Source organism: Vulpes lagopus, chromosome 9 (assembly GCF_018345385.1).
Source record: "Vulpes lagopus strain Blue_001 chromosome 9, ASM1834538v1, whole genome shotgun sequence".
Taxonomy (NCBI): Eukaryota; Metazoa; Chordata; class Mammalia; order Carnivora; family Canidae; genus Vulpes; species Vulpes lagopus.
In genome coordinates, this window is record NC_054832.1 from 23749054 (window position 1) to 23761219 (window position 12166).

At 36.3% G+C, this 12166-nt stretch overlaps 1 pseudogene; it reads right to left on the reverse strand.

The window, feature by feature from the left end:
* Positions 1-9382: 9382 nt before the first annotated feature.
* On the reverse strand, positions 9383-9881 carry LOC121499008 (annotated as a pseudogene).
* Between the last annotated feature and the right edge of the window lie 2285 nt (positions 9882-12166).

Here is a 12166-nt window from a genome sequence, read left to right on the forward strand (position 1 = left end):
TATATTTTTACAGTTTCTGAGTCTGGAGATAATGAAGGTAGCCAGAATCTCTACCCTTGTATCTTCTGAAAGAAAGAGGGAAAGAGTAGAGAGAGAAGAAGACTGAGAGAAAGGGAGTGTAATCCAGGAGATAAACACACATGGCCTACCTTTTAAAAATAACTAGAGGCAGGGGTGCCTAGTGGCTCAGTTGGTTAAATGTCTGACTCCTGATTTCAACTCAAGTCATGATCTCAGAATCATGAGATAAGATCAGAGTTGGGCTATGCATCTGAGCGTGGATGGAGACTGCTTGAAATTCTCTCTCTCTCCCTCTGCCCCTCCTTTATTTCTCTCTCTCTCTCATAAATAAATAAATAAATAAATAAATAAATAAATAAATAATCTGTCTTAAACAAATAGCTAGAGGCAGATATTATTACAAACACCAAACTCCAACAGAACTCTTCCCCAGATGCCTACATATCAGGGGAGAGGCGACTTAGGAGAATATGAGAAAAGAGAAAAGGAATGTGGAGAACATAGATGAAACACAGGTAAAAAGAAAGAAAGCTCAACCCAACATTTACTGTTCTTCAGACCTTAATTCTGGGAATTGATGCTTCACAACATTCACTATAAATAAGAATCTTGAAGGTATACGGGGAAAAGGTGGGAACCTCAGAGAAGCACTGCCACAGGGAAGGTCAGTCACATAGAGAAGTGGTGGTACCCCATGTGCAGTGACAGTGAAGAAAGTAAGAGGGGAGAATTAAAATTCTTACAGGAATGAAAGAAACAACATACCCCTCACCACTCAACCAATCCACAAAATTATTCTTCACTGTACTGACTGAAGAATGTGTACTTGAACTAGAACCAGTGTTAACGAACTTCTAGAAATAGAAAAAAAAAAAACAACTTATACAAATCTATTTTTTAAAAATTCAGATTAAAGCATTTCAGCTGGTGAAACCACCTCATGAAGAAAACAACCAAGTGTCAAAACAGTGTCACACAACATCCAAAAGGGAATTAAACATCCTCGAATAAGCATTTGGAGATGTTATGAAAAGAGGATCAGCAGTTTAAGATCGTAATGCAAATGGACAAAAAATAATCAGGAAGAATTAAAATTACATTCAATTAGATGGTGGAAAGTACAGTAATCAAAACAGTGTGGTATTATTGAAAGAACAGACAATAGATAAATTGAACAGACAGCTTAGATATAGACCCACAGAAATATAGTCAATTTATCTTTGACAAAGGAGCAAAGGCAATGCAAAATGGAACAAAAGATGATCTTTTTTAAAAATGATGCTAGAAGAACTAGACATCCAAAGGCAAAAGACACAGACCTTACATCTTTAACAAAAATTAACACAAAATGGATCGCAGACCTAAATATAAGATGTAAAGCCATAAAATTCCTAGAAGATATCATAGGAGGAAATCTAGATGACCTTGGGTACCGCAGTTACATTTAGTATAACATCAAAGGCAGGATGCATGAAGGAGGGAATTGATAAGGTTAGATTCATTACAAGTAAGAACTCCTGCTCTGTGAAACACCATGTCAAGAGAATGAGAAGACAAGCCACTGACTGGGAGATAATACTTCCAAAAAGCAGCTCTGATAAAAGACTGTTATCCAAAATATACAACAAACTCTTAAACTCAACAATAAGAAAACATGCAATCCAAATTTCACCAAAGAAGAAATACAAACGACAAATAAGCACATGTGAAGACATGCTTTACATCATATGTCTTCAGGGAAATGCAACTTAAAATAACAATGAGATACCATTATATACCTACTGGAATGCCCAAAACCTGGAACCCTAATAAAATAAAACATTGAGGATGTGGAACAAGAGGAACTCGCATTCATTGCTGATGGAAATGCAAACTGCTACAGCCACTTTGGAAGACGGTTTGGTGGTTTCTTACAAAATTCAACATATTCTTACCATATCAGTCAAGCTCCTTGGCATTTTCTCAAAAGAGTTAAAAATATGTGACCACACAGAAACCAGCCCATGAATGTTTATAGCAGCTTCATTTATAATTGCCAAAACTTGGAAGCAACCAAGAATTCTTTCAGTAGGTGAATGGATAAATAAACTGTGCTGTGTCCAAATAATGGAATACTCTTCTACACTAAAAAGAAATGAGCTATAAAACCATAAAAAGACTTGGAGGAACCTTAAATACATATTACTAAGTGAAAGTAGCCACCCTGGAAAGACTAAAATACTACATATTGTATGATTCCAACTATATGACGTTCTGGAAAAGGCAAAGGTGTGGAGAAAGCAAAAAGATTAATGGTTGGGCAAAATGGGTAAAGAAAAGTGGGAAATATAGGCTTCCAGTTATAAAAGGAATAAGTCAGGCAATAAAAGGCACAACATAAGAAATATAGTCAATGATATTATAATAACAATGTATCAGGATAGAAGGTGCACACATGTGGTGAGCCTAGCATAATGTATAAACTTGTCCAATCACTATGTTGTCCACTTGAAACTAATTTAATATTGTGTGTGAAAAACAAAACAAAACAAAAATATTGTGTGTCAATTGTATTTAAACTAAATATATATATATGTATGTGTGTGTATATATATATATATATATATATATATATATATATAATCTTTTTCAGTGGTTGCCAGGGGTTGGGGCAGGGAGAAGGGATTCTTAGGGTAGTTGAAATACTCTGTATGATACTCTAATGATGATACATGGCATTATGCATTTGACCAGGCCCAGGGAATGCACACTAACAGGAGTGAACTATAATGCAAAGTATGGTTTTTGGATGAATTTAATGTGTCAGTGTAGGTTACTCAATTTTAACAAATTGAGTACCACTCTACTGAAAAATGTGACTGTTGGAGGAGTCTATGCATGTGTGGGGGCAGGGAGGATATGAAAACTTTCAGGAACTTCTCCTCAATTTTGCAGTGAATCTACAACTGCTAGAAAAAGTAAAGTCTTAAAAATTGTATATATTTAAATTGTGTAATTTGGTGATGTGATGTAGATACACTTTGTGAAATAGTCACTACAATCAACCTAATTAACATACCTCTCACCTCAGATAGTTGCCATCTTCCCTTCCCTCTCTTTCCCTCCCCTCCCCTCCCCTCCCTTGTCTTCCCTTCCCCTCTTCTTCCCTCCCTTCTCTTTGCTTTTTTTTTTTGTGTGTGTGTGTGTAGTAAGGGATGAAAACACTTAAGATCTACCTTCCTAGCAAATTTCAGATACACAATGAAGTAGTATTAACCAAGGTCACATTGTTGCATATTAAGTCTCTGGAACTTACTCATCTTGCATAACAGAAATCTTGCTTCCCTTTGACCCACATACCCTCATTTCCCCTTCCTTTCATCTGGTGGCAGCCGTTATACTCTCTGCCTCAATATAGTTGAGATCATGCCGTATTTGTCTTTCTGCATCTGATTTATTTCACTTACCACAATCTCCTCCAGGTTCATCCACATTGTCACACATGGCACAATTTCCTTATATTTAAGGCTGAATACATTCCATTGTATGTATATGTCACATTTGATTTATCCACTCATCTGCTGATGGACACTGGAGTTATTCCTATATCTTGGCTACTGTGAACAATGCTGAAATAAACACAGAAGTACAAGTATCTCTTCAAGATTCTGCTTTCATTTCCTTTGAATATATCCCCATTAAGGGGATGCTGGATCATAACACAATTCTATTTTGAATGTTTTGAGGAACTGATATATTATTTTCCACAGTGGATCAACTACTTTTTTTTTCCTCACCCAGAAATGTTTTTGTCTTCTTCTCCCTCCTGGCCTACTGCTTTCTGGACTCCAGATACATGTACTTTAAACCACTAGATACTATTTGTAAGTCATTGTGACTCAATTTTTTGTTCAGCATTTTTTCTGTTTCTTTTCAGTTAGTTTCTACCAAAATGCTCATTGATTATTATCCTATAGTGATTGGACTCCTATAATTCCATACAGTCAGTTTTACCTTTTAGATATTGTATTTTTCTTTTCTTTTTGTTTAATATTTTATTTATTTATTCATGACAGACACAGAGAGAAAGAGAGAGGCAGAGACACAGGCAGAGGGAGAAGCAGGCTCCATGCAGGGAGCCTGACGCGGGACTCGATTCCGGGTCTCCAGGATCATATCCCGGGCTGAAGGCAGCGCCAAACCGCTTGGCCATCGGGGCTGCCCTAGATATTGTATTTCTCATCTCTAGAAGTTCTTTTAGGGTTAATTTATAATTCCATGCTCTGCATATTTTGTTCATATGTATTTTTTCCTTAAATAGCAGCCCATTGTTTTAAGAGTTACTTTAATCTTTAGATATTATTTCTGTCCTCTGTGTGTGTGTGTGTGTGTTGACTAACTTTTCTCCGTGGTGTTCATTACATTTTCTTGCTTCTTTGATCTTGGAAATTTTGAATTTTATATTTTTGTGTGTCTGGATTTTGTTATCTTTCTTAAAAGAGAATGGAGCTTGTTACTTTACTTTGGTTTAATTTTATCTCTTGGAGGCTGGTTTTTGAGCTATATGATATTATGTGTAGAGTAGCCTTCACTGTAGGAGGAGTTAGCCTAAAGACTAAGGTAAGGCCTTTGGTTGCTATGGTCTCTAAGAGTCCCAAGGGATCTTTGACAACTGTACTCTCTGGTTGATTGAAATTTAAACAGTTCCCAGAACTGTGGTTGCTCCGGAAATCATTTAGTTCCCAGTTCTCCATCACTCCTGCTCCGAGTGTGGTTTTCTCCCTATGCATATACTTTTGTGTATTCAGCAAAGACTTGAAAGGACTCCTGAGACTTTTTATTGCATACTCCATCTTTTTCATATCCCACCATGCAATTCCCAGATGCCTCAGTTACTTGATTCATTAAAATTATTATGCCTTATTTGGTTCTCCCCTTTCTGCTTACACAGCCCAGAAACTGAATACAGAGAGAAAGCTAAAGCAAATGAATAGTTCATCTTATTTGCTTCCTTTTTTGTTTTTGTTTTTTGTTTGTTTGCTTGTTTCTGCTACAGGGGACTTCTACTCCCTGATACATCATCATGTCCAGGATCAAAATTCCATTTATCTATCTATGCATCTATTATTCATCCATTATCTATCATCATCATCATCATCTGATATTTATCAATTTTATACACAATTATTTCTCTTACATGTTCATCAGAATTCATTAAACATTCTCTCTCTTCTTTTCCTTCTGCTAGGTAAACTGAAGAAATATAGATCCTCAGTATAATCATCTGACGTTTTCCTTATCTGAGCTTTTTTCTTTGCTACTTAATTTAAGGTATTTATTTTAAGAATGTTTTTAGTTTTGTTTTTGTGCTTTTTAAAAGCTAGTTGCTCTCTGTTATGGTTTCCCTCTCATTTTTTTGATTTAGCACTCTGCATGCTGACTTTTTGTTAGTAAAGTGTTTATGATATAATATGCTTATAATATTTCTACTGGTAAATCTTTTTTGTAAGAGATATTTGAGGATATAATTGAGTCTGCAGTTCATATTAACAATCACTATGTTAGTGTAGTCAAGCTTGAAAGCTTTGACATTTAACATTATTTTGATAAGAAAGTCATTTTTTTTCTGATGCTTATGCAGATGAAATAAAAATTACCATCTTCTTATAGTTTGCCTACCAATGCATAGTAGTTAAATTATATTAAGGAAAGATAAAAATAAATTAAGAAGGTTTTTTTTTCCTTCAGTAAAACATTTGATTGCATGATTTGATTGATAAAATGAGAATAAATTGCTTTCTTTTGTACTCTTCAGAAATTGGTAATCATTAGATGATTAGCTGACAACTTTACATTTGAAGTGTGCTGATTAGCTTGTTTTACCTTAATAACCCTATGATAGTGACCACCTTATCTTGCCCTTTAATTTTAAAATTAATGAAGTAATCTTTTATCGTAGTCTTTTCCACTGTTCTGCCCAATTACTTTAGTGCTGAATGGTACTTTGCATTTTTGCTGGTCCATTAGCCTCATATCATGCTCTTTCTCAACTTCCATATTCAAATATAGGATAATTAAATGCTGTCTTTTAGCATCTTATAACCTTGACACATAAATTCTCTTTTCCTCAGTGGTTCAAATTAGTGGATAAATGGCAAGCTACTCGAAATTGTAATGAGACATTACTATTTATAAAATGTTAATGTACATTAAATGCTAAATAAGAATCAATAGTATGTGGCTATTATCCATGTAACTGAAGGATATAGGATATGAAGTGAATATTAAACTTTTAAATTAGCACATATACATATATACACATATGTACTTAAGATAAATGCTTTAGAAACAAAAACTTTGTTAGTTTTTTTGTTGTTCCCAAAACTTTGTGATTACATATATATATATCTTACATAGGGCACATGGCAAGGAGAATCTTATTAATGTTAGAAGAGTGGGACAGTATAAGTGTTTCTGAAGAAGTGGGATATGAATTATAATTTGAACTGTGAAGAGAACTTAATCAATGTAAAAATATTTAAGGAAGGAAAAAAAGAGTATTTGTAGAGATCTTGAGAGGAATGTCTGGGTGGCTCAGTGGTTGAGCGTCTGCCTTTGGTTCAGGGCGTGATCCTGGAGTTCCGGGATTGAGTCCCTCATCAGGCTCCTGTGGGGAGTCTGCTTCTCCCTCTGCCAATGTCTCTGCCTTCTCTCTGTGTCTCTCATGAATAAATAAATAAAATCTTTTTAAAAAGAAAAAAAAAAAGATCTGGAGAGGAGAGGTACATTTAAAAACATGAGAGACAGCCAGTGTAGCTTGGATAGAGATTATGCAGGATGATGTTGGAGAAGACTTTTAGGTGGTTTTGTAAATACAGAATGGCAAAATAAAGGGAATGTGAAATTTTTGTGTATTTATTTAATCATTCATTTAACATCTGCAGGACAGTTACTATGTTTTGTATTGTGGCAGTAATAAATAAATAAAGCATGGTCCATTACTTCAAAGAAATCATGAACCTAGTTGAAAAGGCACAAACAGCATGGATATGAGCAAGAAAGTCAGTCTAAAGGACAAGTATTACATCAGCCTCATGGTTAAGATCTTTATATACCATTTCCAATGTAAGCACGAATTTGATTGAAGTATATTCAGAGATGCAACTTCTAGAATGGTGGAGTAAGGATCTCTCAAAATCTGCTCCCTATAAAATAATCAACCTTGCACATATCATCAAATTTACCTTTTTCTTAAATCTTAAAATTAATGGAAAGCTTCAAGAAATGCAATGAGTATTTATTTTTAAAAAGAAAGAAAAAGCAAAATCTCTGCAAGAACAAGTCTTTTACCTTGCCCTGGCCATATCTTCCCCCACCCCCAGCTCTGTGGTAACCTTGAAAGCCAACATTCTCCACAACCACAGAAACTAGGAAAACCAGGAACCTGGTAGCCATTGGAGGAGGCAGGACAGATATATTTCGGGGTCACCGAAAGCATTGTCCCAGAGAATTATCACTATTTGAATTGTCTGAAAATTTCCTGGAACCTCAATTGTTCGGGTTTGTTTCTATTAAGCCTGATTGAGAACTTTCTCTGTATGAATAGCCTTACCTACAGAACATTTGTAAAAAATAATCAGTAACAACTGTTTAAGATCCCAGCTGCCTGAGGTGGCATTATCAACTGGAGTTAACAAAGGCTAAAAAAAAGAAATTCCAAGAGGAAAAAAAATTGAGGAATCAAATGGTCATAGAGACCTTTGAAAACTCTTACATATATCTGGAAACCTGGAAGGACATGAACATATCCATGAAAGATTTAAAAAGTCCCTAACTCTTACCTCTGGCTGATTTTGAGGCTCTGTACAAGCAGAAGATGATGCCTAAGGCAGCCTGTAGAATGTTAAAATTTAAATGAACAAACACTCTGTGCCCTTCAGCAAAGGTTGGGAGACTTATGAGTTCAAAGAATATAAGAATATATCAGTGAACTTATTCGATGACCAAGATAATCAAGCATGGAATCCAGTGCCCACATAGGACAGAGAATTTAGACTTTGCAGAATTAGTTCAGGAAAGTCACTAACAAGCCAACAAACAGCAGCAACAACAAATCCTGATGGGTGGGAAGGACTCTGGTTTCCAGAGCTGCCAATATATATTATTTAAAACTTGAACATAAAAAAAAATAAATAAAACTTGAACATAGGTCAATTGAGATGGTCTTCAACCGAGGATCCAAAAGAAGAAAAAAAGGATATATACATGAAGCCTTACAGACTTGCAGGACACTATCAAGCATAAAAATATGTATACAGGAAGAAGAAAAGAAGAAGAAGAAGAAGAGGAGGAGGAGGAGGAGGAGGAGGGAGAATGAGGAGGAGGAGAGGGGAGAAAGAGGAAGAAGAAGAGAAGGGAGAGAAACAGGAGCAATATTTGAAGACATGATGGCCAAAGTTTGCTAGATTTGATGAAAAATATTAGTCTGCATATTCATGAAGCTAAAAAACTCCAAGCAGGAATGCTCAAAGAAATTCACACCAAGACATACAGTCAAATTATCTAAAGCCAAAGACAGAGGAGAATTTTGCAACCAAAAGAAAGAAGCAATTCACAAAATCTGTGTAACTTTTTCCATTTTCAATGAGAGATTTTATATGTTTCTCTAAAAATATGTCAAGTGGTATAAAGTTCCTTGAAATTCTCATTAAAGTACTAGACACAAAGGATTTGAAGACTAATAATTTAAGATACAAGCAAGTCATGATTAATTTTGCTTAAGTGGGAAAAGAAAACAACTGTGTGAAGGATATTTTTAATCATTATTAATTGAAAAGTAATATATGAATACAGTAAAATAATATTATGAAATGTTTCCATCTTACCTCAAGTACTATTAATGCTTTCTTTAGTATTCTACATTAAAAAAATGTAGATACGTACTTAAAAAAAAATTTACATGGGGCACCTGAGAGGTTCAATGAATTAAATATCTGCCTTCAGCTCAGGTCATGGTCTCAGTGGCCTGGGATTGAGGCTTGCTTCTTGCTCCACTGGTCGGGGGGCGGGGGGTCTGCTTCTCCCTTTCCCTCTGTTCCTCCTCTGCCCTCTGCTCTTGCTTCTGCTCTCTTTCTCTCAAATTAAACGATTAAATAAATATTAGCATAATTTACATTTTTTTGTTCAGTTTTTTGTTTCATAATCATAAACAACTCTGCAATCCAGTTAAACTTGGAGGAGAGCAAGGAAAATATGGAAATCATAGAACTGCAGCCAGAGCATAAGATTACAGGCTATTTTCAGCAGATGGAGGTGGAGGGGTGCTCTCCTGAGCTACAGAAGGAATGGTCTGGTAGTTAAGATAAAACACAAGTCAAATTTATTAGATTTTTCCACAGTCAGCAATGGTGATCTACTTGCTGGTCTTGCCATTTTTGGACCCAAAATGCTCCATGGTTTCCACAATATTCATATGCTCTTTCACCTTGCCAAAGACCACATGTTTGCCACCCAACCACTCAGGCTTGGCGGTGCAGATGAAAAAATGGGAACCATTTGTGTTAGGTCCAGGATTTGCCATGGACAATATGCCAGGACCCATATGCTTCAGGATGAAATTCTCATCATCAAATTTCTCTCCACAGATGGACTTGCTGCAGTGCCATTATGGCTTGTGAAGTCACCACTCTGGCACATAAATCCTGGAATACTCCTGTGAAAGCAGGAACCTTTGTAACCAATCCCTTCTCCCCAGTGCACAAACCCCAAACATTTTCTGTTGTCTGAGGAACATTGTCTGCAAATAGCTCAAAGGAGATGCAGCTCAAGGGCTCTCCATCTATCAGGATGTGGAGGAACATGGTGGGGGGGGGGGTGACCATGGCTGGGCAGGTATCTGCAAGCCATAATTTGCTTTAAAAAAAAAAAAAAAATTTCATTTATTATTCAAGCGAGACACAGAAAGAGAGAGAGAGAGAGGCAGAGACACAGGCAGAGGGAGAAGCAGGCTCCATGCAGGGAGCCCAATGTGGGACTCGATCCTGGGACTCCAGGATCACGCCCTGGACTGAAGGCAGGCACTAAACAGATGAGCCACCTGGGCTGCCCCCATAATTTGCTTTTTATGACATAATCTGCTTATCTCCCTTATCATTACTTATATACGTTCCTGCCTCTAATTCTTTACAATTCCATAATGTTTTATCGTAATATGCCAAACTACTTAGATGGTTTTCAGTATTTGACTATGAAAATTAGATTTAAGATTAACCTTCAAGGTAGTAGTTTTCTAGATGGCCTTCATGTAAAAGGCATCAAAGACAGAAGAAACAATCATGTGTGAGACAGGAAAATGTGAAACAATGAAGTGCATTGCAAAGAGTGAATGTAGAATGCTGCACCTGACTCCCCACACGTTGGACGTGGTAGTACAACATGAGAATGTGCTGAGAGGCAGCCCTTCTGGTTAAACTGTATGTGTTACTTTCCTCTTAAAGATATACACAAGAGCCAACAAATCAGGTGACAAGCAAGCCAAATTCCTCCCATCTTTCTAAAACATAAGTTCTGTAAACAAAACATTTTAATAAGCTTATTTTGGGTACTTATGAAGTCTGCAAAAGTTTGTGCAAATAAAAAAATAGTATCCTCTAGATATCATGCAAATTGAAAGCATCTTTGTACCAGCGTTGATATATTTTAAGTAATCACAAATTAATGAATGTGGTCCTTGTTATAAGACTACAACAGATTATTGTCTAAAATATTCTGTAATTGTACAAGTAATGTTAAAACTACTTATCTTAGAAAAAAACTGAGTATCAAAAAGAGGAAACCAAAATTTTATTGGAACTCTAGGGGCATGGAATTACTCACCAAAATAGCAATCAAAAATGTTTAGAACACATACATGTAAATTAAGAACTGTTAGAACTGTGTAATATACACCATTGAATGCTAGATTTTGTGGCTAGAATTATATACATATAATTGAGCTACATCAAGCACTTTGAGAAGTCACTGAAAATGCTCCCTTCCTCAGATGTTAGATACAAACACAACAGTAGCAGCATTGCCAGACAACATCATGGCAGGAACCTTATTTTAAAATCTTCGTACTACCACAAACATCTTGTTAAAATATGTATTAGAGCAGCTTCTACAAGCCCATCTGTATACTAATGTAGGATTGGAGAATTTCTTCTTTGCCTACACAAACTGAAGTGAGTGGCAGGATGCTTCTCCCTGCCCTCACACAACACTCCAGTCTTTGTAGTTCCCAAGGGACCATAGCATCATGAAATTTTAAACCATAGGAATATGAATCCTAAAACCCTCATATGATAGATAAAGAAATGATTCTTAAGAAGATTAGGCTACTCACCTAAGGGTCATAGAGAGAGTTGACATCAAATTTGAGGCTACGATCCAAGACCCATCCACAATTGAGACCTCTGGAAAACAGTAATTCTGTTACTTTTATTAAAAATTACATAGACCACATGGATTTCCCAATACATCTAAAATGTGGATAAATAATATACTTGTATACTCCGAATACATAAGTATTTAATTTTAGACACTGGATGCTTTAAGCTGCATAGATAGTAGCTTCTTCGAGCAGTAGATACATAAATAAACAGCCTAGAAGGAATCCTCCACCTGCTTTTCAGAAAATGAGTATTTAAGTATTTTAAAGGAAGGGAGGGCAGGAATTAACTCAACTGTATGAGGTACTAGGATTGTTCAAATAACAAAAAACCAGTTTGTGAGTCACAGCTCTAAACTCCTGAGTAATCTGCCCCCAGAGTGTATGGGGGGCAGGGGAACTAGAACATCACACAATAAACAAGTGGTCCCTTTAGATCAATGGAAAGGAAAGGAAATGAGTACAAACAGGGACCACTCTCTAAAGCGATGAGGGATGAGGAGTTCTGCATGGGTGGCTGGAGGGAAGTAGGTAAGGGTCATAGTAACAGGGAAGAGGCAGTGTGTACTGGTGTTCTCAAAATACTACGGTATTGAAGACTCAGAACTACAGGGATGTTGCAGATGCAGTAAGAAGACATTTTACAAAGCATGGAGCAGGAGCTCCCTACCTGTAAGGGATGGAGAAGGCCAGTACCTCTCTGGTGTGTCTTTCCTCACAGAAGAACGTCATGGGTGG